This window comes from Bos javanicus, chromosome 4, assembly GCF_032452875.1.
Source record: "Bos javanicus breed banteng chromosome 4, ARS-OSU_banteng_1.0, whole genome shotgun sequence".
In the NCBI taxonomy this organism is placed as follows: domain Eukaryota; kingdom Metazoa; phylum Chordata; class Mammalia; order Artiodactyla; family Bovidae; genus Bos; species Bos javanicus.
The window spans coordinates 90,197,741-90,225,032 of NC_083871.1; the positions used below are offsets into that span (position 1 = coordinate 90,197,741).

Below are 27,292 nucleotides of genomic sequence, written 5' to 3' on the forward strand. Positions count from 1 at the left end.
CTTGCCATAATCCTAGTGAAAAAAAATTTATCTACTGGTTAGATTTATAGCATTTAAATTATGATACCTTTTAAGTAAAGGCCAGAATTATCATCAGGGAGAGATGGATCAACTATGTTATCCATTATATAACCAAATGTTGAAGGTGAAACCTTGTATTTAGAATTTTAAATGAAATAAAGAAGCTGTAAGACAGGTTTCATCTCCCAAAATTATCCAATAAAATCATTAAACCTTTTGAGTAGGGGTAAAATTATAAATAGAAAGGCAGAGTGGCAATAATTATAGCTTTATCCATATACTTAATTGGAATGAAACTCTTAAATCATGCATCATGAAGTAGTATGATTTAAGAATTTCATTCCCATTAAATGTGCATTTTAGGTTTTCATCTTAAGTGTGAACATTAAAGCTCAGCTAAATGTTATGATTTAACATGAGAACTAAAATAGATAAAATGAAAAAATAGGCCAAAATTGAGAAGAGAATACTCTCCTTGTTACCACTTTAGTTTCTATGGCAGAGAGTTGGAAAAACAATGTCCCTTAGTTAAAAAAAAAAATCTATACGTGTATTATTACTGAAAACTTTTAGACATAGATCACTTAAATTAGATATTCTTAAATACCTATTGTTCACATGCCATTGGTGTATTAAAAGGAATATAATAGAATTTATCTAAGAATGATAAAAATGGACTCATAAGAGGACTCAAGAAGTCAGGCTTTGTGAATCTTAATTTTAAGAGGTTTAAATAAATACTATGGAAAAGAGGATAGAAGAAGATTAATTGGGACTCAGAGAATCAAGTGAGGCTCTTTAGAGAATACTTCACTTGGGTTTGAGTTATGAAAAATCAGTAAAATTTCTACTGGCAGAGAAAAAGATTTCAGGTGGTGATGATTTCAGCAATGCCCAGAAGAGTCGGAGCATCAGGCATATCCTGGAAGTAGAATAAGAACAGCCTTACTTATCTTTTCTTATCCTAAGAAAATAGTCTTTATTAAATAGTGATGAAGAGCTAAAAAAGGGACAAATATGCTGTGGCCTTCTTCATAATGATGCCTTTTGGCAATTGTTGTGGAATGAATTATGTTTCCCCCCTTAAAAAAAACATTAAATTTCTAATCTCCAGTATCTATAAATGTTCCCATAGGGCCTTTGCATATGATCAAGTTAAGAGGAAGTCACTAAGGTAGACCTAAATCCAATAACAACTGGCTTTCCCAGGTGGCTCATTGGTAAAGAACCCTCATATCAAGGCAGTAGACACTGGTTCAATCCTGGGTCAGGAAGATCCCCTGGAGAAGGAAATGGAAATCCACTGCAGTATTCTTGCCTGGAAAAATCTCATGGACAGAGGAGCCTGGCAGGCTACAGTCCATGGGGTCACAAAGAGTCAGACATGACTTACTGACTAAACAACAGCAACAACAAATCCAGTATGACTGGTGTCCTCATAAAAAGGGGAAATTTAGGCAGAAACAGATACATACAACAGGGAAGATGATGTGAAGATATGGAAAGAGTACCATCTACAAGTCAATAAATGCCCAAGTCTACCAGAGACTCATGGAATAGGTTTTCCCTCACAGCCCTTGAAAGTAATAGATCTTACTGATGCCTTGATTTTACATTTTCAGCCTCCAGAACTATGAGGCAATATACATTTTTGTTGTTTAAGCCACCTTATTTGTGATGCCTTGTTTTTGCATCTTTGGGGTATGAATACAGCTCTGTGTGTGTGTGTGTGTGTGTATGTGCTCACTCAGTCACATTTGACTGTTTGCAACCCCACGGAACTGTAACCCACCAGGCTTTTCTGTCCATGGGATTTTCCTGGCGAGAATTACTGGAGTGGGTGGCCATTTCCTGCTCCAGGGGATCTTCCTGATCCAAGGATCAAATCCGGGTCTTCTGCATTGCAGGTAGATTCTTTACCAACTGAGCCACCACCAGGAAATACAGTTTTACTGTGGATTATGGATGTAAGGGGCTGAAACTGAAGGCAGAAAAAACAGTTTTGAAAAAAAACTCATTCCTAAACTAATTGGATTAATTTAGGAGTGAGTGATTATGTCATAAGATTTAGGAATGGAAAAGTTGGCCTATGATGAGAAACATTGTAATAAAGAATATTAGGATTTTTAGTAAGTTAATTGTATGATTGATATATTTAAATGTCATTAAAGTTGCTCTCCAGATGTATCTCTTTAGTGACAGTTACCCAACTTTGTATCCAAATCTTCTATTCTGCAATGATTATCATCTTGGATTCTAGCCACCTCTCTTTTTTGAAGACTTTATTTGGAGCAATTTTAGATTCACTATGAAATTAAAAAGAAAGCATAGAGATTTCCTAAACACCCTCTGCCCCAAACATGCATAGCCTCCTTCACTATTAACATCTCCCACCATCGAGGTACATTTTTTATAGTTGATGAACCTACATTACACATCATAATCACCCATAATTTACATTATAGTTCACTCTTGGTGTTGTAGTTCTGTAAATTTCAGGGAATGTATAATGGTATATATACTTCATTTATAGTATCTTGCAGAGTACTTTGACTGCCCTAAAAATCTTCTGTATTCTGCCTATTCATCCCTCAGCCCCAAGCAACCAGGGATAGTTTTTACTTTTCCAGAATGGCATAAAGTGGGATCATAGTATGTAACTTTTTCAGACTGACATCTTTCACTTGGTAATAGCATTTAAAGTTCCTTTATGTCTTTTTATGACATTATATCTCATTTTCTTTTATTACTGAATAAATTCCATTGCCTGGATATACTACACTTGGGGCTTCCCAGATGGTGCTAGTGGTAAAGAACCCACCTGTCAATGAAGGAGATGTAAGAAACATGGATTTGATCCCTGGGTCAGGAAGATCCCCTGGGGAAGAGCAAGACAGCTCACCCTAGTATTCATGCCTGGAGAGTCCCATGGAAAGAGGAGTCTGATGGGCTAAAGTCCATGGAGTTACAAAGAGTTGGACATGACTAAAGTGACTTAGTACCCACATACTACAGTTTACTTATCCCTTCACCTACCAGGGGACATCTTGGTTGCTGCCAAGTTTTAGCAGCTATAAATAAATCTGCTATAAACATCTGTGTGAAGGTTTTTGTATAGACATGAATTTTCAACTCATTTGGGTAATTAAATATCAAGTCGTACAACTGCTGGATCATATAGTAAGAGCTATGTTTAATTTTGTAAGAAATCACCAAATCATCTTCCAAAGTAGCTATACCATTTTGCATTTATGCCAGTAATGGGTGAGAACTCCTGGTTCTGCATCCTGGCCAGTATTTGGTATTGACAGTGCTTGGGATTTTAGCTGTTCTAATAGCTGTAGGGTGGTATCATGCTGTTGTCTTAATTTGCAGTTTGCTTATGTTATGACATGAAAGGTGGAACATCTTTCTATACCCTTTCTTGCTATTTAGATATCTACTTTGGTGGAATGTCTTTTCAGACATTTGTGCCCATGTAGAGACTTGCACATAGATGTTTATGGTAGTAGCTTTTTTCATGATTTCTAAAACTTAAAAGCAACAAGTATGTCCCTCAATGGGTGAATGGATAAACACTCTATGGTATAGACATTACAACATAATATTTTTCAATAATAAAAAGAAATAAGCTCTCTAGCCATGAAAAGACATGGAGGAACCTGAAGTACATATTAATTGGTGAAAGAAGCTAAACTGAAAAAAGCCACCTTCTGGTATGATTCTAGCTATACAACTTTCTGAAAAAGGTGAAACTATGGAGATAGTATAAGGATCAGTGGCTGGAGAAAGGGATGAACAGGTGGAGCATAGTCATTTTTTATGGAAGTTAAACTAATTAGGATAATGTAATGAATACAGGTCATTATGCATACATTGAAACTCACAGAATGTACAACACAAAGAGTGAACCCTAATGCAGACTATGGACTTCAGCTAATAATAGCGTACCAATATTGATACATCAAATGTAATTAAGGTATCACAATAATGCAAGATATTGACAAGTGGGTTAATCATGAGAAGGCATGAGGAGGTATACAAGAACTCTCTGTACTGTCTGCTCAGTATTCTATAAAATTAAATATCCTCTAGAAATTAAAATCTAATTAGAAATGAAACACCCAAAAGACCCAGATGTTGCCATGATCTGAAGCTGCACGTGTACACAAGGCCTTTTATGTCCCTTTGTTGTTGCCTGGGATGGGACCTACAATAAGGGCTTGTGCACACCAGGTATGTGAGCTTCCCTGGTGGCTCAGTGTTAAAGAATCCTCCTGCCAATGCAGGAAGTGTGGGTTCAATCCCTGGGTTGGTAAGACCCTCTGGAGAAGGAAATGGAAACCTACTCCAGTGTCCTTGCCTAGAAAATCCCATAGATAGAGGAGCCTGGAAAGGCTACAGTCCATGGGGTCACAAAACTGTCCAGCATAACTTGGGGACCAAATAACAACTCCACCAAATACAGCAGACATTCTGTGTGTGTCCTTTGAAAGTTAGCACTTTCTAAGACAATTTAGCCATTCATTTATCCATTAACGTTATTTATTTAGTAACTGTTAATTGAGCACATCTATGAGTCTGATATCCATTGTGGATACATAAAGATGTGTGTGTGTGTGTGTGTGTGTGTGTGTGTGTGTGTGTGTACCATCACCAATCTGTAAGCTCTTTTGGTAAAAACAGATGTGAATGTCTGTCTGTTTGTATGATATATAGACTTACATATATGCCTATAAACAACTCAAAAGTGATAGGAAGAGAATACTTAATTAAATATTTGTAAAACTATTATTTGAGTTGTTCTTTATAGAGTACTGCTGGAAGAACACACTTCTGGAGTATTTCAAATATCCAAAGAGAACATGTAAGCTATAATTAAGACAACTAAGAATAATGATATAGGAAAACGCATGGACATTTTTCTGTACCAGAGACACAGATTGGGTTTGAAGACAGTGCCTGTCTTAAGATGGATTACTTCATTTAGCTTTTCCTATTGTCTTCAAGGATAACTGGAATGAAGGGCATTTAAAAACTCAAGAATTGAAAAGTTAAAAAAAGTAAAGAATAGAGATGCCATGATGCCTATTATTGAAAAACAGTAAGCAGGAATTTAGGGTTCATTTGAGAAAGTACTTGTGGAATGTACTGTCTTCTAAGTTCACTAAAAGTTACAGGGTATTTCTGTTTTGTTTTAATATTAAAATAATGTACATAAACTAAGTTAAGTTGAGAAGATGCTGAATGCTTTTATTTTTTCCCCTTCGATTTGCTGGAAACCAATGTACATCATTGAGAGGATGGTGCATGATTTAACATTATCCGATGCCGGGAGCCAGCATGAGGAACTCTGCCCATGACAAAGGTCGTGAGGAAGGAGACTTGGCATACGCAAAGGTGGGATCGAGCCTCAGGAGTCCCCCTGGAAATCTACCCCCCAAACCAGAGTCTGCCTACTTTCTGCTTTGTGCTTTCACCTACACGTCTGACTTTACGGGGGGCTGTCCCCCACTACCTCTCTGAAAAAGAGTTAGCTTACAGCTCCAGTTAATAAGTCCTGGGTGTGACAGTGTTTCAACCTACAAACTCCTTTGGAAGTCCTCTAGCCTGCCTGAATAGGTTTTTCTGGCCACATGTGATTGTTCAGAGCCTCCCAACTGTGAGAGGCGGGAGATGTTCTAAACTGTCTAAACATAGATTCCTTTGAGTAGTTAAAAGATTGATTAGAAATTGTATTGGTGAAGGGTTTTTCACTTATTGGGCCAATGTTTGCTGCTAAGTCTCCATATCCCTTACCTGCTGTGTCCCTGGCGGTGTATTGATTAATATAATTGGTGTAAGTAGTAGCTTTAATGTTTGTAACCTTGGACCCTTGAGTTAATTCTTTTCTTCATTGAGCCCACCATACCTTTGCCCTATAGGAATGCAACTTTATCTAATGCTTTTGGAGGGTGTCTCCTGACTTTGGAATAATGACCTTTAGAGAAAATAAGTTTCTTAAAATGTTAACAGGCCTCCTGGCCAGAAGATGATGTAAATCACCTGAACTTCTGCATATGATAAGTTTGAAAGTCTGGCTTCGATTAGGATCAGGAACTGCTGTCCTTGCATGACTCCACCCCTTCCCCCATTATCCTCTATGCACAACTTAAGGTATAAAAACTACTTTGGAAAATAAAGTGCGGGCCTTGTTCACCGAAACTTGGTCTCCCCATGTCGCGCTCTCTCTCACTCGGGCTGAGTCTCCATCTGGAGTGCGGAACCCACCATGCTTACTAATTATGCCTGGGCTTCTAAGATCCGACCGGGGAGGCCTCAGTGTCTCCTCTCCTTCAGGAGAACGGAAGGACGCCTGCAGCCTATGTAAGTGGTGCAAACTTCTTGTCTTGAAGTTTTATTGGTCTCCCGCGTAAACCAAGCTACTCAGCCTCTTTTCTCCACTGAATTTCCTCACTGAGCTATCCTCATTCTATTAGTCTTTATATCTTTGATAAATATTTAAATAAATAGGTCGCCTATGCCGTCTCTCCTTCGAATACCCTGGATCAGCCACAGCTGGACCCCAGCAATCCATAGAAAGTTTAAAATATATCAATTCTTGGGCTGTACCCAGACTTACTGAATCAAAATCTTAGAAGGTATTTAAAATAAACAAATGACTCTTCACCCAGTCAGCTCTTCACTCTTCATGCAACCCAGTTAGCTCTGGCGTCACTGACTTGCTTTCTCTTTGCTGGACACATTAACCATCCTCTAACTTCAAAGATTTTTGTGCAGCTTAATAAGACTTACCCTTCATCTCCTTCAGGTCTTCTCAAAGGTGCCCTTTTCAGTAAGACCTCCTTGTTCACTCTTTTAATATATACATACTTCCTTGATCACCCTATGTGACTGAGCATGTGTGTGCATGCTCGGTCATGTCTGAGTCTTTCAACCCCAGGGATTGTAGCCTGCCAGACTCCTCTGTCCATGAAATTTTCCAGGGAAGAATACTGGAGTGGGTTACAAGTTTCCTACTCCAGGGGATTGTCCTGGCTAGGGATTGAATTCATATCTCTTGAGTTTCTTGCATTGGCAGGTGAATTCTTTACCAGTAGCAATACCTGGGAAGCCCTCTGATCAGCCTGTTTAAAATACCAAATGTTCCTTCCCAGCACTGCCAGTTCTCTTTCCTGGCTGTATTTTTCTCTATAGCTCTTACCATCGGGTATGTCATCTGTTTCACTGTCCAGCTATCTACACTAGAATGTGTAGAGAAGAAGGGAGGGAGTCGAGGAGGGAAAGAAGGAGAAAAGAGAAGAAAGTAAAAATGAGAAAACCAAACCTGAGAGGAAATCTCAGCTAGCTGAGGTTATCACAAGTACCTGCCAAACCAAGTGAGTGAGTGAAGTCGCTCAGTCGTGTCTGACTTTTTGCAACCCCGTGGACTGTAGCATACCAGGCTCCTCCAGTGAAATATGACTAACCTAAGATTCATGTATGAGAGTTTATATATGATTTTGAAACTCATAATTATTGTTCCTCTCTAATTTTGTTATCATAATAGCATCTCAGAACATGTTTGAAGTGAACTGAAGTGAAAGTCGTTCAGTTGTGTCTGACTTTTTGAGACCCCGTGGACTATATCCATGGAATTCTCCAGGCCAGAATACTGGAGTGGGTAGCTTTTCCCTTCTCCAGGGGATCTTCCCAACCCAGGGACTGAACCCAGGTCTCCTGCATTCCAGGAGGATTCTTTACCAGCTGAGCCACAAGGGAAGCCCAAGAATACTGGAGTGGGTAGCCTATCCCTTCTCCAGCAGATCCTCCCAACCCAGGAATCAACCTGGGGTATCCTTCATTGCAGATGGATTCTTTACCAACTGAGCTATGAGGGAAGCCCCTCAGAACATGTTTATTTTCATTATATTCATGTTATTCTGTGAGGGGATCTATATGGATTTGAGATAAATTTATCCATTGGGGTCACTCAGGTAATGTTATATTTAAGTAGACAAAGATGTTTTTAAGTCAAGGAAAATTGGAGCTTGGTTAATGCTGATTCTCAACCAGAGTTGGGTCAAACACAAAGATAGTATTTTACTTTACCAAAGCTGACCAGACAGGGAATGTTTGAATTTGTTTGTCAGGGCTATTTTTAATAGGTCTGTCTGAAAAGCACATTTCAACAATAGATTGATCCCCTTGGCATTTTATATCTTTGGGTGAGCTGCTTTAGGTTAGAAATTAAAACATCCCATTATATAGCTACCAAATGGAGTTCAGTGCTTCTGGCATTTAAGCTTGTTTAAAAGTCTTGCAAAGAGTATCTGTTTTGTAAATGTCTTTTGTAGAAATGGATGAAATAGTGAGTTAGGATCTTAAGATAAAAGAAAGAAAAGCTTGTGTAGAATAATACAGATACAAATTTAATCTCATAACAAATTTAACACAGCAAACCTGAGTTTTGAAAGATCAAAATAGGTTATAATTTAATTTAGGAAGATGTTTCTTTGTGCCTTTCTTGTTTAGAACTAAAACATTTCTGTGCAATTTAAGAAGGTTGGTCTCTTCATACTATACTGCAGTTTTATGATTTTTGTTTTTGCAATGTTTAATTCCTTTTCTTGGATGGACAAATTATCCTTGTGTGCCCTGCAGCCAACTGTAATGATTTCCACTGACTGCAGTAATGAGGGCAGAGATGATTAACTCTAGGCCTTTCTCTCTCTAAAGTCAGCAAACAAGTTACCAGCAAAATGTATACTTTGTGTTTTATATATGTATATATATATATATAGTTTTTGTTTTTATGTGTGTGTGTGTGTGTGTGTGTGTGTGTATAGTCAAACAAGCAAGAATATTCTTATCTTCCCTCCCAGCAAGAGTTAAAAAAATCGCTAAACCACCAGCACGGTTATTGCCAGTTGGCCAGAGGACCAGGTCACTTGCACGTCCTCCCTCAGCACGTAGAGGGTATTTGCATACTTGGCTGCATTCTTGAAGGACAGATGCTCTGGTGATCCTGATCTCAGTGGGATGCAGAGGCCCTGTCTCCTACAGCTTTACTTTAGCCCATTTTAAACAAAGAGTTAAGCTAGAATATAGAACTCTTTCAAGAAAAAAAAATGTGATAATTCAGATGTATAAAAGCTAAAGTAAACATTATTTTACCCCTGGACCTAAGATGTACCTTTTAACTTAATAGTCTTTGATCGTGAGACGTTTACCTTGTTTTACTGATGGAGGAATAGTGTCTGACTACATGTACTGGATTGTTGTGGCTATTGCTAAAGAAGATCTCCTCTGCTCTAGATGATTCTTTTGGTCTTTGAAAAAGAATAAAGTGTTTTTCTAGAGGAGTTTTTACTCAGAATTTGCCTTTATGCCTCTCCTGGAAAATGCCTGGTAGTTAACTGTACAGATCTGAACTTCTAGGCTTCTATGTATTTTGCATTCATTATATTCCTCACACTATTCTTGGTACCATGGGTACAACAAAGAAGTAAAATAAACATGCCCCCGTGTAAGGAAATTTCCAACCTAGTTGTTGAACAAAAGACACCTACAATTATGCAATTACTATGTTGGCTACCTATAGAGTCTTAGAGATACTCCTGTTAGAATATCGCTACATGTTAAGGTAGTCATTTACAAAAAATTTACATATTTTCATCCCTAGTTAGTGACACAAAATTTAATTTATAGTAGATATTTAATATTAGTTATTTTATATGAGAAAAAGTTTTGAATTCTATGAAAAGAGGTTTAATTTCTTTCATACTAGAGACACATTTTTATGCAATATTTATTTACTCTTTCTAAATATTTGAGGCCATTTTAGGTGAAAGACCAATTAAAAAACTAAGCAATTATTCTTCATTCATCTATCCAACTCATGATTATGTCTTACAGATCCAGAAAATAAATATCAAATCTATTCACTTCTCCACTGTTGTTATCAAATCCATATTGCCATTATCTCTTGCCTGTGTGTGCGTGTTAGTCACTCAATCATGTCCAATTCTTTTTTTTTTTATTTTAAACTTTACATAATTGTATTAGTTTTGCCAAATATCAAAATGAATCCGTCACAGGTTCTTTATGATCCCAAGACTTCTGCAATTCTATATTAAATGGATCACCCTCTTTTCAATGTTTGCTTCTCTACTCCCCCACTGGTGGCAGCTAGTTGAGGTTTCTTTAAATGTTAACCAGAGATTGCTACTCCCTAGATTAGAACACTGGAATGACTCCTATACTTTTAGAATAAAGTCGAACACCTACCTTAACCTGACTAACAAAACCCTGCTCAGTTTGAACCTGCTGTAGCTCTGACTTCATCTTTGTTATTCATCCTTACCATTAAACCCCACACACATTCTGTTCTTTTTCAAAGGCTCATTCCAGCCATACATTCTTTGAACCAGTCATTTTCCCTTGCATATACCTCTCTCCAACTTTGTTATACCTAGGCTCTTTATTTGATCCTTCATGCTTCAATTTAAATTCTACTTTTGTATCCTTTAGAATGTTGATACTGAGATAAACGAAAGATGCACCCAAGAGTAACTTTATAGTTGGTTAACTATTTTACTTACAAGAATTCTGGAAGGAGGACTATCACAAAGCTAGTTAATGAAGAAGTCCAAATATATCAAGCGCTTGTGCAGTCTCTCTGCCCATTCTTTTTACTTTCTTTTCAAGGTTATGATGCCATCAACAAATCCAAGAATCCTATTCAAGAGTGAATAGATGGATACAATCAATGCTCTTTTAGGCAAAAAGTGCCAGGGGAATGGCTATTAGGTCACTTCCTCAAAGAAATAATTTTGGTAACACAGCATATAGTTGCCATTCATCTTCTTTTTATCACATCACCCAATTTTTATTTCTGGCATAGCATTTATAATCATCTGGGTTTTTTTTTTTCTTTTTCTATTTTCTGTTTGTTTAATACCAGTCTCCTTTCATTAAAATGTAAGCTATTGGTAGCTATTTTGTTTATATATGAATTTCCAGAATCTAAAATCATGTCTGGCACATAGTAAGTTTTCAACAGATTATTATTCAGTAGATGAAATAACAATAATAATAAGGGAATGATACTGATATGTGCGAGTGAAAAGATTTCAAATGTTACATAAGTAACATAAACTACTAATACTTGAAAACATCTTTTAAGATTGAACACATATATACCTGTGGCAGATTCATTTCAATATTTGGCAAAACCAATACAATATTGTAAAGTTTAAAAATAAAATAAAATAAAAATTGATAAAAAAAAAAGATTGGAAAAAAAAACACAAATTTTTCAAAATTATAATAATGAAAAACAAAGAAAAATACATATTGGTTTAAAAAAATAAAAGAACAAAGCAATCAACCCTGTAGCATATATTCAATTGGTAAAGCCTCTTATAAGTAGTGTTACAGAATGATCAATCCAATTTTCTTACTAAGGTGGATGTCATCAAATATGCCTAGAATATGAACTCTGTGATGTAATTTTCAAAATTTCCTTCAATAATTTTTGTAAAATACCCGTGACTTTTCAAGCCTTTTTTTTTTTAATTTTCAGCTAAGTTTTATTGCTAGTGGGAATTGCATATTTTTAAGAACAGTGTTATATGCAGTTGAAGAAGTTGAAGTAAAAGTCGCTCAGTCATGTCCGACTCTTTGCAACTCCATGGGCTATACAGTCCATGGAATTCTCCAGGCCAGAATACTGCAGTGAGTAGTCTTTCCCTTCTCCAGGGGATCTTCCCAATCCAGGGATCAAACCCAAGTCTCCCACATTGCAGGCAGATAAGCCACAGGGAAAGCCTTTTTGTTCAATGCAATAGCACTAAGGAAAAAAAAAAAAAAGTTATGTGGGGTCTGTGACACGTTTTATCTTGCCTGCATGCTAAGTCGCTTCAGTCTTGTCTGACTCTGTGCAGCCCTATGGAGTGCAGCCTTCCAGGCTCCTTTGTCCATGGGATTCTCCAGGCAAGAATACTGGAGGCGGTTGCCATGCCCTCCCCAGGGGTATCTTCCTGGCCCAGGAATCGAACCTGAGGGTACTTTACCTCTAGCGCCACCTGGGAAGCCCTGTTTTACGTTCTTTCTCTCTCTCTAGTTGAGAAGTCGTGTCCAACACTTGCAACCCCGTGGACTGTAGCCTGTCAGCCTCCTCTGTCCGTGGGATTCTTCAGGGAAGAATGCTGGAGTGGGTGGCCATTTCCTTCTCCAGGGGATCTTTCCAACTCAGGAATTGAACCCAAGTCTCCTGCATTGCAGGCAGATTCTTTACTGACTGAACTATGAGGGAAGCCCTTTTTACCTATGTGCCTTTAAAAATTTTTTAGTCATAGCTACTGCCGTTGAACATGTTGGCATATGGATTTGGTGGCATGCACTTAATGTTTTACATTGAAAATATAAACAGGCTTTTAAAGAAAACTCCCAAATGTTTTTTTATACTAGATGCTACCCCTGTTTATGTGCTTATTTCCAATGTTTATTTCTTCATAAATAATTTTGTAGTGTGTTGAATAACAACCGTTGTAGCCTGGCTACAAAGTCATTGTTTCTGTAGATGATACGAGCTAGATGATTTAGTTTGTATAAAAGAGGACAAAACCTAAATATATGTGTATTAAAAATTATCTCTGACATTAAAATAGGTTCAATAGCCGAAGTGTAGCAATTATTATAGCCATATTGAGTCATGGCCTGGCCTATCCAACTGATTTCAAAATCAGTTAATACACATGACCTGGGGAGCATCCATGTCAGGTTTACTACAGTCAGAGAATGGAGATTTCTTACAATTGGACTTCTGGAAATCTTCCTTTTTTAAGGGTCTTATATAATACATTTTAAAAAAAATAGATCTTATATTCCATTATTTATATTTTATTTCCTTCCTAAGTATAATGGATCCAGAAAAAAGAAACTAGCCATATAGATCAAAATTTATAACAATATTGTTACTCAAATTTGGATTAAATGTCTTTTTAAAGAAATAAATGACAAGGAATGAAGATTCTTCCTCATTAAAAACATAAGTAATGCGTGGTAGAAAATAATTGAAGTATGAGAAGAGAAAATAATTATGTATTTACTTAATAGAGATAAAGAAAGTAAATTATTATTGAAAGAAAAAATGTTGATTTTTTGAAATATGGCTGAACAGAATCAATACAGAGATATATAGGTATACAGGTATAGCATGGAAGTTATAATAAGGGTTAAAATGATCACTTTCTGGCTTAAGATGTAAAATCTATCAAGGAGTGATGGCAATAATCGTCTTATAGGTATTATGAAGATTTATGTGCAAGTACATAAAAACTGCTTAAAAGAGATCGGGCATGTGGTAAGTGCATTAGGCTTCCCTGGTGGCTCAGACCATAAAGAATCTGCCTGCAATTGGGAGACGAGGGTCAATCCTTGGGTTGGAAAGATCCCCTGGAGAAGGGAATGGGCTACCTACTCCAGTATTCTTGCCTGGAGAATTCTATGCACAGAGGATCTTGGTGGGCTACAGTCCATGGCGTGACAAAGAGTCAGAGATGACTAAGCGACTAATACACACAAGTGCTCACTAAATGTTAGCTATTAGTATTTCCTAAATGCTCTGAATGCTTACTTTTAGAGGAGGGGAAATGGTGATCAAGAATGTTGACTCTGGCTTATATATTTTCTGAGAATAAAAGCTCTTCACTTAAATGGATCCATAGGAAATAATGTTTTAAGGAAAATTCAGGTTTCAGAAATATTGAGAAATAATGCTGAGGACATGACAATATATGGGGTGTGGGGGTCCCTTTCTAAGGATATGGGAGTTAGAGAGACCATAGTGTTTAGATTTTTGTGGGCAGTGGAAGTGTCAACCTGTGAGTCAAAGGCGAAAAAAAAAAATCAGAGCACTGCGATGATGGCAGCACACGGCAGGGACCTGTTATTTGGGCATTGACCAAGGAAAACAAGCATGATGATCAGCATCATTAATTTCCTCTCCAGTACTCCTTTGGAGAACAGTAGCTATTTGAACTTTGCAGAATGAGTCTGAGGTCAGGATGAAATGTGCTTTGGTTAGAAGTGGAGCTGGGTACTTCTATAGTCCAGTGGTTAAGGCCCTGCCACTTCCAATGCAGGAAACGTGGGTTTGATCCCTAGTTGGGGAGCTAACATCCTACATGCTCTGTGATTTGACAAATAAATAAACAAATGCTTTCTTAAAAATCCAATTAAAAAAAAAAAAGTGGTTCCAAATGATTCCCTCAATCCATCGGTGTTTGTCACAGAGATGGACCCTGTGGTCGCTCGGGACAGGGAGCCGATAGCTCTGGGATAATGTGCTCTCTGTTGGGGATGAATTGTTTGATCGGATCAGTCTGTACACAGTCTGGTCAGCACTCTGCCTAGCCCTGAATCCTTCCAGGTCTCAACATCTCCATCTGGGGAGGGTTTAGTGATAGTATCCTCTTCATTGCATTTTGGGATGACTAAATGTGTTAACTGATGTAAAGCACTTAAGACAGTGATGGAATATTGTAAGCTGTTGATAAATAAAGCATATTCCAATTTTATTTTCTTTCCTTTAAAAACATTGGTGTAAAGCATAGCAAACACAATACTCAGACGCCACCAGAGAACTACAAACATATGAAACATAAACTTTTCAGAAAAATAAGAAGAGTGCTGTGTCAAAAAGAGTACTGTGCGTACTATTAAAAGGCTTCTGTCTTAATCTTGCCTCCTCTTCTAAGTTCATTATGATTATGATCTGGTAACTTGCCGTCTTCCAGTTTCAGTATCCTTATCTGTGAAACGTCAATTGTCATAAATGCCTTTCTACTTCCTAAAGGAAATGGCAACCCCCTCTAGTATTCTTGCCTGGGGAGTCCCATAGACAGAGAAGCCTGGCGGCCTCCAGTCCATGGAGTGGTAACACAGTCAGACACCACTTAGAGACTAAAGAGCAACAACAATTTCCTAAAGGGCTATTAGGGCAAAAGAGACTTGTAAACCGTAAAGTTGTATTTATTACATAGACTTATACTAGAGTAAATGTAACATCATTATTACACATTATTATTAAATTGAAATATTTAATTGTACTTATCTCTACCTGAATATTGGAGATGATAAGGAAACTATTCAATTAATAAATGATAACTGATTGAGATGCATAACTGAGTAAAGATTACCTAAAGAATGCTATAAGAAAATTTCCTTTTCATATGTAGTATATTTATATGTTAAATTTACATGATGCTTTATAATTTTGTTTCTACTGACATTTCATTATTTTCTGAATATCTTTACAAATGTTTGGGGTTCGTACTGTTGTCAGCAGACTGTCCCCAAAGAATGAACTCTTTAAAGAGAAAATACACAGGATGAATCATGCTCTTCTTGTGTATTTATAATACTGTTGGTAGCTTCTTTTACGGGTTTTGTATCTAATGTCTTACACTGCATGTGGAATGTCAGTGGTAATGCTTAGAACAGTATAGCTTTATTAATTCAGTTTTAACTTATTAATATTTCTTCCCATAAGTTCCATAAGAGAAAATATTCAGGTAGTTTTAGGATAAAGAAAATTTTATTTCTAAGCAGGGCTTCTGAATTATCTAACTATGTTTTTCATATGAAGTGTTAGAAACCTCGGCAAAGAAGAGTGCAGTATATAAATTTGAAGGAAATTATCTGGAATTTTTTTGAGCCCACTTTACTGTAAGTCTTAACTTTATATGTTATTCCTGATTAAAGGAGGAAAGAACAAGAATATTAAAAAGAGTAGACTCCACTAATCACATAATGTTAAATAGAGGCACAGCACCTCACACCTCCCACATATCACTGCAAAATGTAGCGGAAGCAACAATATCTTCAGAGAGGTGAATTACAATAAAATAGATCAAGAGAAAAAATATGATAAATGAGAGTAGAGCTAACAATAATTTTTTAAATGCATCTGGAAGACATAATTACCTCTATGTCTCATTAATCTCCTTCAGTTTCCCTTCCTGCTGAAGAGTAAAGAAACTTTCATTTATTCAAATCTCTTTTGTTTTAAATGGCTTAAATTCACTTTCCAAATTTAATCTACTCTAAAATTAACCACACAGGGTTAATGACTTCTTCATTAAGTAAAAGCTCAGCACACTTAGAGATTAGATCAAAGAGTCTGAGAAGGGTTTCTTCCTGGGTTCTTATGGTCAGGGAGGGGTGCCTTGAGCCAGCTGATGTCACAGTGATTGATGTTCATCAGTTCAGTTCAGTTCATCACTCAGTCGTGTTCGACTCTTTGCAACCCCGTGAACCATAGCATGCCAGGCCTCCCTGTCCATCATCAACTCCTGGAGTTTACTCAAACTCATGTCCATCGAGTCTGTGGTGCCATCCAACCATCTCATCCTCTGTCATCCCCTTCTCCTCCCGCCTTCAATCTTTCCCAGCATCAGGGTCTTTTCTAATGAGTCAGCTCTTCGCATCAGGTGGCCAAAGTATTGGACTTTCAGCTTCAACATCAATCCTTCCAATGAATATTCAGGACTGATTTCCTTTAGGATGGACTGGTTGGATCTCATTGCAATCCAAAGGACTCTCAAGAGTCTTCTCCAACACCACAGTTCAAAAGCATCAATTCTTCAGCATTCAGATTTCTTTATAGTCCAACTCTCACATACATACATGGCTACTGGAAAAGCCATAGCCTTGACTAAATGGAACTTTGTTGGCAAAGTAATGTCTCTGCTTTTTAATATGCTATCTAGGTTGGTCATAAATTTCCTTCCAATGAATAAGTGTCTTTTAATTTCATGGCTGCAGTCACCATCTGCAGTGATTTTGGAGCCCCCAAAAAATAAAGTCAGGCACAATTTCCACTGTTTCCCCATCTATTTCCCATGAAGTGATGGGATCAGATGCCATGACCTTAGTTTTCTGAATGTTGAGCTTTAAGCCAACTTTTTCACTCCTCTCTTCACTTTCATGAAGAAGCTCTTTGGCTCTTCTTCACTATCTTCCATAAGGGTGGTGTCATCTGCATGTCTGAGGTTATTGATATTTCTCTAAGCAATCTTGTTTCCAGCTTGTGCTTCATCCAGTCCAGTGTTTCTCATGATGTACTCTGCATAAAAATTAAATAGCAGGGTGACAATATACAGCCTTGATGTACTCCTTTTCCTATTTGGAACCAGTCTGTTGTTCCATGTCCAGTTCTAACTGTTATTCATAGGCTTCTGCAGTGATGGTGTTGCTTGTCTGCCTGATAATTGCATATGCTGCTGGCAACTGATGCTAAAACCTGTAGCTGGTAACTATGATGTCCTTTCTCTGTTGCCTATGTTTTAAGTCCTTGAATACTGTCTTCTCTCATCAATATATTACTTTCCTTTTTAACACTGTGTGCTACACATTGAATCAACAAAATTGTAGAAATATCATGGTTTTACACGAAGTTATCTTTCAACATACAACCTTTCTGTTTCTGCCAGGAGATTTGTTGTACTAGCAATCCAGGATCAACTTAATCAAATTTCAAGGATTGAGTAGATGTAAATCTGAGCCTTAGTTCTTGTGAGTTCTGAATAATCAGTTCAACTCAGTTCAGTCCCTCAGTTATGTCCAAGTCTGTGCAACCCCATGGACTGCAGTATATCAGATGTCCCTGTCCATCACCAAATACCAGAGCTTGCTCAAACTCATGTCCATCAAGTCGGTAATGCCATCCAACCATCTCATCCTCTGTCATACCCTTCTCTTCCTGCCTTCAATCTTTCCCAGCATCAGAGTCTTTTCCAAGGAGTCAATTCTTCACATCAGGTGGCCAAAGTGTTGGAGTTTCAACGTCAACATCAGTCCTTCTAATGAATATTCAGGACTGATTTTCTTTTGGATTGACTGGCTGGATCTCGTTGCAATCCAAGGGACTCTCAAGAGTCTTCTCCAACACCACAGTTCAAAAGCATCAATTCTTCAGCACACAGCTTTCTTTGTAGTCCAACTTTCACATCCATACATGACTTCTAGAAAAACCATAGCTTTGACTAGATGGACTTTGTAGGCAAAGTAATGTCTCTGCTTTTTAATATGCTGTCTAAGTTGGTCATAACTTTTTCTCCAAGGAGCAATAGTCTTTTAATTTCATGGTTTCAGTCACCATCTACAGTGATTTTGGAGCCCCAAAAAAATAAAGTCTGCCACTGTATCCACTATTTCCCCATCTATTTGCCATGAAGTGATGGGACAAGATACCACAATCTTTTTCTGAATGTTGGCTTTTAAGCCAACGTTTTCACTCTCCTCTTTCACTTTCATCAAGAGGCTTTTTAGTTATTCTTTACTTTCTGCCATAAGTGTCGTGTCATCTGCATATCTGAGGTTATTGATATTTCTCTCAGAAAACTTGATTCCAGCTTGTGTTTCATCCAGCCCAGCATTTCTCATGATGTACTCTGTATATAAGTTAAATAAGCAGGTTTTTTTGACAAGGCTGACAATATACAGCTTTGAAGTACTCCTTACCCTATTTGGAACCAGTCTGTTGTTCCATGTCCAGTTTTAACTGTTGCTTCCTGACATGCATACAGATTTCTCAAGAGGCAGGTTAGGTGGTCTGGTATTCCCATCTCTTTAAGAATTTTCCAGAGTTTGTTGTGGTCCTCACAATCAAAGGCTTTGCCATAGGCAATAAAGCAGAAACAGATGTTTTTCTGGAGCTCTCTTGCTTTTTTGATGATCCAGATGTTGGCAATTTGATCTCTGGTTCCTCTGCCTTTTCTAAAGCCAGCTTGAACATTTGAAAGTTCATGGTTCATGTACTGTTGAAGCCTGGCTTTGAGAATTTTGAACATTACTCTGCTATTGTGTGAGACGAGTGTATTAGTGGGGCGGTTTGAACATTCTTTGGCATTGCTTTTCTTAGGGATTGGAATGATAACTGACATTTTCCATTCCTGTGGCCACTGCTGTGTTTTCCAAACTTGCTGGCATATTGAGTGCAGCACTTTCATAGCATCATCTTTTAGGATTTGAAATAGATCAACTGGAATTCCATTACCTCCACTAGCTTTGTTCATAGTGATGCCTCCTAAGGCCCACTTGACTTTAAATTCCAGGATGTCTGGCTCTAGGTGAGTGATCACACCATTGTGGTTATCTGGGTCATGAAGATCTTTTTTGCATGCTTCTTCTGTATATTCTTGCCACCTCTTCTTAATATCTTCTGCTTCTGTTAGGTCCATACCATTTCTGTCCTTTATATTGCCCATCTTTGCATGAAGTGTTCCCTTGGTATCTCTAATTTTCTTGAAGAGATCTCCAGCCTTTCCCATTCTGTTGTTTTCCTCTATTTCTTTGCACTGATAACTGAGGAAGGCTTTCTTATCTCTCCTTGCTATCCTTTGGAACTCTGTATTCAAAGGGGTATATCTTTCCTTTTCTCCTTTGCCTTTCACTTCTCTTCTTTTCAAAGCTATTTGTAAGGCCTCCTTGGACAACCATTTTGCCTTTTTGCATTTCTTTTTCTTGGGGATGGTCTTGATCCCTGTCTCCTGTTCAATTTCAAAAACCTCTCTCCGTAGTTCTTAAGGCACTCTATCTATCTCACTTCTACTTATTGATCATAATTCTCTGAAATCAAGATGAGTTCACCAGGTTACCATCTCTGAACTCCAATTTCTGCCCCCTAGCATAGCAGGACTGATAACAGCTTCTCTGCTACTTCCTCTTTAGTCAGAAAATACTTCTCTGCTACTTTCTCTTGAGTCAGAAAATAGTTAAAAGAAGCCCTAAACTTGTCTCTGCCTGTGCTTTCATCCTCTCACAGATCCTAACTGGTTATTCTTCACACCCTTAGCATTTCCTTTGGGTTTTGAAGTAGGTGTTTGTGTCTGGGTTTTTAAAATTGTTCTCAGCAGGAGATTTAGTGTAAGTCAACCTTCCTTTACTGAAACCAAGTCTGATTGTTATTAATAAATGCCTCTTAAGGATGAATGGTAAAATTGTAAAAAATATAAAGGGGAGTATAAAAAAGTTGTATTCCTTCCTTGACCATCCTAAATTACAACATGTAAGAAATGGTGTCTGATTTTAATACATGTTCCTCTCTTATCCAATCTTGAAAATGCGGTGGAGAGTATCAGACAAATCCTATTCATATACATGTTTCAGACTTCAGAGGCACCCATTATGGAAATTTTCAATAGATTTCATTTAAAATCCCTTCATAATACCTTGAATCATTAACTTGGGATATCTTAAATATCTCAACAACAAAAAAAGGCAGTGCATTTGATAATCTTCCAGCTGGTTTGTTAATGAGTAAGCAATGTTTATAAGGATTTTGTTTAATTCTCTTGAACCTGGTGAGTGTTATAATAATAATTGCTTGCAGCTACTCTACAAATGATTATTTTATATCTGTTATGAATTGCTGATTTTACTTTTATTAATATGCTATAAGCATAAGTTTTATATGATTTTTTTTAGCTTTTTATAAAGGTTTTCTATGTAATTACTCATAATCTGAAATTTTAGTTGGATTGAAGGGAATAGAGCAACTTTTAAATCAAAATCTTCACTGAAAGTGTTGAAACAATCTAAGCATGTTTATACTCATCTTAAATATAAACTTGAAATTTGGAAATACTTCTATTAAAACAAATTTATCCATGAATCAAAGCAATTCTACCTGTCCATGTATCAAAATAAATCAATGAAAACCAAGTAAAGCTATGCCTCATTAATCTGACAAAAGCAAATATCTTTAATCAAAATTGTCAAGTATCTTTAATTAAAATTCAGAAATTTCCTTTCAAACCAGTAATATAATTGGAGTGTTTACTTTATAAAACTTAGATCACCATCTTCAAAGAGAACAAAGTGTTAATATTTGAGTTCTTCCAATAAAAAGTGTGAACAGATGATATCATTTGGAGTATAATATTTGCATGCACAGAAAAGGGCACTGAAATTTGAATGCAAAATTCATATTGTAGCTTCTAGCTAATGACAAGTATAGTAACCTCAAAGAAGTAGAAAATTCCAGAAATAAGCACAATAAAAAATAATAACAATCAAAATGCCTATCATAGGCATTGGGATAAGAAATAATACCATTTGTCTGTCTGGCAGAAGACAATATTTCTGGTAACAAGTTTTAGATGCTGAGAGCAAAGTGATTATTTATCAAAAAATAGATTTGTTTTCAACTCCATTCGTAGAAATGGCTAAACTTTTAGTTGGGAAGATACAAGAAGTTATATATTGTAAGTTAAATGATCTTCAAAAACATGTAATAGAAAGGGGATCAACTGAAACCCAAACATTATAGATCCTGTTAGCCTCATCTCCATAGTAAGTTTCTATTTCCTAAAATATCCAGTGTTAAGAGAAATAGTTTTAAAAGGAAATTTTGGAGTCAGATTTCTTGGGTTCTAACAGTGATTCTGCTTGTTACTGAGTGTGTGTAATTGGGCCATTGTTACCTCAGTACCCCGGTTAGTCCGTCAATAAATGGAGTGGTTTTAAGGATTGAAAGGCAGTTTAAATACAAAGAATGAGTGGCATATAATTAGATTTCACTGCTACAATTATTTATACCTATGAAACTCTCACTGTTAAATTAGTATGGAATTCAGTCTTTTCTTTCTAAAATTTCTTCCTGGATATAATCCTGAGAGACCCCAGGGTAATATACTTGTCATTGAATCAATCCTTCCGATGTTCCCCTGAGATAACCTACAAGGAATCACATGTACTGTTTAGGTTGGTTTCATATCCCTTCATCATTCCAGACTCATTCTCAGGGCAGACCAAGAAAGCTCCTATGTTACCCCTGCAAGCCCACTGTGGTTTGTTCATCATGACCACTTTCTTGTACTTATTTATGCAGATCAAGATTACCTCTTGGTCTGCTCCTTTGGCTGAGAGGAATTATGCTCTTTTCACTTTAATGCTCAGTGAGGGTGACAGAGATGTCCCTTGTGCTATTGCTTTTTTATAATTAACCTTCCTCAAGTCCTCACTGTGGCACTAATATTAAGATGGGAATTTTTCTTCTTTTTTTGTTTAGAGGGCCAGGAGCTCTTTCCGCATTAACTGCATGCTGATCAGAGAATCAGCACTTGATTGCTATATCCTAGGCTCTGAAGTTGAAATTGTTTACCTGCAGAGACCCATTTACCATATGGTGAGTTTCCCTTTGGGAGCTACTGTTATTCATTACTCCTTTCTATATCTGACTGAGAATGTACCAGATAAGTTTAAGTAAGGATGTGTTTGAATATCAATTTATTTTATTCTACCTTTCCTGCTCTAAGAGGGGAAAAAAATGTTCTCTTACAGCATAGCCTCCAAGTCCCAGATCCCAGCAGCTGTATTTGGGGAAGGAACACTTCCAAAAGAGGGCAACTGACTCCTCTTGCTTAAGCACCAGGTTCTTGACAAACCAGGTTGTCTTGTTAAATAAGTATATGTGCAATATATTGTATTTTTATAGATGTGAGCATTAACATGTTTTAATATAGAGATAATTACTTTAAAATTTAAGACAACCTGTATGTGAGACAGCAAAAGAGACACAGATATATAGAACAGTCTTTTGGACTTTGTGGGAGAGGGAGGAGGGGGATGATTTGGGAGAATGGCATTAAAACATGTATAATATCATATAAGAAATGAATTGCCAGTCCAGGTTCAATGCAGGATACAGTAAGCTTGGGGCTGGTGCACTGGGATGACCCAGAGGGATGGTATGGGAGGGAGATGGGAAGTGGGTTCAGGATGGGGAACATGTGTACACCCATGGTGGATGCATGTTGATGTATGGCAAAACCAATACAATATTGTAAAGTAAAAAAATAAATTAATTAATTAAAAAATCAAAAAAAAAATTAGATATGACATATGTGTTTAAGTTTTGAAATAGACCAGATCCTGGCTTATTTAAGAATCCCTTATGAGATGATGTTCAAATTATTTTTGTCTATGATATATAACTTTACTATTGAGGAATTTTGGAGGTTTTTGTGAGCACAAATAGAGGTGATTTTGATTCTTTACTTTGCAATTTTACTACATTTCATGAGGCAGCTAAAACTTTATTCCTACTTTTATTATTAAAGGTCACACATTAGAAACATGATTCACAGGAGCATAATGGGTAAATTGTTGCAATAAATACTGTAGAACTAGAACATTATAGATTTTTTTCAATTTTTATTTTGTTACTCTAAAATACAGATTCTGAAAAAAATAAAATAAAATAAAATGAAATACAGATTCTGTCTTTTGACCTAAGCGATTATTATCTAGGAAGAAGAACTCAAACTGAACTTAAGAAATGATATAGAAAAAAGTACATCTGGGTTTGTGATATTAAGAAATCAAATTATTTCTTAAGGTCCTATTCTTCTATTATTAGAAAAGTGTCATTAATGTCTATAGGCATCTGATGGGTTGGGGAAGACTTTAAAAGGAGTCAATAGATTAATCAGCATGCATTATTTTATTGAGAGCAGTATGTAAATGTATTTAATGCATGAATAAAATGCAAATCAAAATTGGAAAAAGCTCACTTAAAATTAACTATATTTACTACAAGAGAATTAAAATCCTTATTCCTCATTTGCTTTTATTTACTAACTGGTAAGAATTGACTGCTAGTACTGTATTTTCAGATACAATATTACAGCTTTAAATGGAAATGTGTAAGTTTTAATTCCTTTTATTTTCCACAGTTAGACTACATTTAACTTTGAAATAGATGCTACGAATGTAAGAAATTTATAAGAAATAACAAGTGTTTTTATTAATTTCATTACTAGTTAGAAAAAAAAAAGAAAAGCAGAACATTACCTGGCTTTTTCAAATGTGTAATATATGCATATGTATATATAATACATTATGTAAACAGTTAGATTGATAGATAGACAGGCAGATAGATATTTTGCTTCAAGTCCTGGGCTCTGAAGCTAAGAGTTGTTGTTATGTTCATGCGGGTGCATGCTCAGTCACGTTCAACTCTTTCAGCCCCATGGACTGCAGCCCACCAGGCTTCTCTGTCCATGGAATTTTCCAGGCAGTACTGGAGTGGGTTGCCATTTCCTACTCCAGGTAATCTTCCTGACCCTGGGATCAAACCTGTGTCTCCTGCATCTCCTGCATTGACAGGCTGATTCTTTACCACTGAGCTACCTGGAAAACCCGTTGTTCTTATAGTAACTTCTATGTCTATACTATAATCTATGAAAAGTGCCTTTTTATAGGATCCTATTCATTCCAATTTAAATTTGTTGAATTTTTACAAGCAAATTATTTATCATTTATATTCACTCAAATTATTTCCAAGTTATTTATTGTGTGCCTATATATAGTAGGTGGGCTTCCCTGGTGGTTCAGCAGTAAAGAACCTGCTTGGCAATGCAGGAGACAAGGCCCTTGGTTGGAAGGAACCCTTGGAGAAGGAAATGGCAACCCACTCCAGGATTCTTACCTGGGAAATCCCAGGGACAGAGGAGACTGGTGGGCTATTGTCCATGGGATCGCAGAGCCAAACACAACTTAGCAACTAAACAATAACAACAACATATATAGGTGTGTGTTTGTGTGTGTGTGTGTGTGTGTGTGTGTGCATGTGCCCAAATAAAAACATATACAAAGACCTGTGGTAAAAATACCAGAGAGCCACAAGCGGAAGCCAGGGAGAAAGGTTTAAACTATTTGGTCATTGGGCTAAGTTTTGAATTATGGAAGAGGCATTTTACATAAAATGAGTATACTACCCAAAGCAATTTATAGATTCAATACAATCCCTATCAAGCTACCAACAGTATTCTTCACAGAGCTAGAACAAATAATTTCACAATTTGTATGGAAATACAAAAAACCTTGAATAGCCAAAGCTATCTTGAGAAAGAAGAATGGAACTGGAGGAATCAACCTACCTGACTTCAGGCTCTATTACAAAGCCACAGTTATCAAGACAGTATGGTGCTGGCACAAAGACAGAAATATTGATCAATGGAACAAAATAGAAAGCCCAGAGATAAATCCACGCACATATGGACACCTTATCTTTGACAAAAGAGGCAAGAATATACAATGGATTAAAGACAATCTCTTTAACAAGTGGTGCTGGGAAAACTGGTCAACCACTTGTAAAAAATGAAACTAGAACACTTTCTAACACCATACACAAAAATAAACTCAAAATGGATTAAAGATCTCAACCTAAGACCAGAAACTATAAAACTCCTAGAGGAGAACATAGGCAAAACACTCTCCAACATACATCACAGCAGGATCCTCTATGACCCACCTCCCAGAATATTGGAAATAAAAGCAAAAATAAACAAATGGGACCTAATTAAACTTAAAAGCTTCTGCACAACAAAGGAAACTGTTAGCGAGGTGAAAAGGCAGCCTTCAGAATGGGAGAAAATAATAGCAAATGAAGCAACTGACAAACAACTAATCTCAAAAATATACAAGCAACTCCTACAGCTCAATTCCAGAAAAATAAATGACCCAATCAAAAAATGGGCCAAAGAACTAAATAGACATTTCCAAAGAAGACATACAGATGGCTAACAAACACATGAAAAGATGCTCAACATCACTCATTATCAGAGAAATGCAAATCAAAACCACTATGAGGTACCATTTCACGCCAGTCAGAATGGCTGCAATCCATAAGTCTACAAGCAATAAATGCTGGAGAGGGTGTGGAGAAAAGGGAACTCTCTTACACTGTTGGTGGGAATGCAAACTCGTACAGCCACTATGGAGAACAGTATGGAGATTCCTTAAAAAACTGGAAATAGAACTGCCTTATGGCCCAGCAATCCCACTGCTGGGCATACACACTGAGGAAACCAGAAGGGAAAGAGACACGTGTACCCCAATGTTCATCGCTGCACTGCTTATAATAGCCAGGACATGGAAGCAACCTAGATGCCCATCAGCAGAGGAATGGATAAGAAAAAAGTGGTACATATATACAATGGAGTATTACTCAGCCATTAAAAAGAATACATTTGAATCAGTTCTAATGAGGTGGATGAAACTGGAGCCTATTATACAGAGTGAAGTAAGCCAGAAAGAAAAACACCAATACAGTATACTAATGCATATATATGGAATTTAGAAAGATGGAAACAATAACCCTGTGTACGAGGCAACAAAAGAGACACTGATGTATAGATCAGTCTTATGGACTCTGTGGGAGAGGGAGAGGGTGGGGAGATTTGGGAGAATAGCAGTGAAACATGTATAATATCATGTATGAAACGAGTCGCCAGTCCAGGTTCGATGCACGATACTGGATGCTTGGGGCTGGTGCACGGGGACGACTCAGAGGGATGGTATGGGGAGGGAGGAGGGAGGAGGGTTCAGGATGGGGAACACAGGTATACCTGTGGCAGATTCATTTCGATATTTGGCAAAACTAATACAATATTGTAAAGTTTAAAAATAAAATAAAATAAAAAACAAATACATTCTAGTTTGGTAGTAGTTTTGTTATAGAAAAATTACATACACACTATTTTTCAACTATCTTCAGTAAAACTAACTAACCAGGAAAATCATGAAAAAGCCACTATTTTTACATTTCCTTTGTGTCTATTTTGCCCAAGTTTGATGAAGCACATGACATTACTAAGCCAACTCTGAAAGTTAGAATTGGTAATGTCAGGACTTCTAAGGTACAAGCAGGGCAAAATGATACATCATTTTTAATGCTCTCTGATGATAGATTACATAGTTATCAATAGTGATAGTTCCTCAGAAGAATGACACAATGGAGAAACTCTTTATGTGTTCATTGGCCCAGGTAGTAGAACTACATTTTCATTTTTTTCACACACAAAAGTCCAACATGACCTCCAGGAATAGAGACTGCCAAGTCACCAGCAAAGGATCTCATAAAACTGAACCAAGAGAATACTAACTACATAGAAATCTACTCCTGGTGAATGATAAAGACTCGCTTTAAAATTGGAGCTGACTGCTTCTGATATAGTGGAGAATTTAGATATTTTATCATTATTGTTCTATTTCATTAAGCTCTCATTACATCATCAGAAAAGAAAGTCAATACTGACTTTACCAATAAGGCTCAAGAGAACTATTAAGAATAACTACACCTTTCAAGCCTCATCTTAAGCAGACTTACTGAATGTGGCAAGTTATAAAAATAACTAAGAGGCATTTTAACAATAAATATTTAAAAGGAAGAAGAATAAAAAAATGAAAAGGAGAGAATATGTAATAGTAGATGCTG

General features: G+C 36.9%; 1 long non-coding RNA gene across 1 annotated transcript in view; it reads left to right on the plus strand.

The window, feature by feature from the left end:
• LOC133246820 (uncharacterized) overlaps window positions 1-22,192 on the plus strand; it is an 82,355-nt gene extending 60,163 nt beyond the window's left edge. Inside the window, exon 3 of the long non-coding RNA XR_009736192.1 lies at window positions 22,082-22,192. This is a non-coding gene — a long non-coding RNA (uncharacterized LOC133246820). The remainder of the gene's footprint in view (window positions 1-22,081) is intronic.
• Window positions 22,193-27,292: the final 5,100 nt, after the last annotated feature.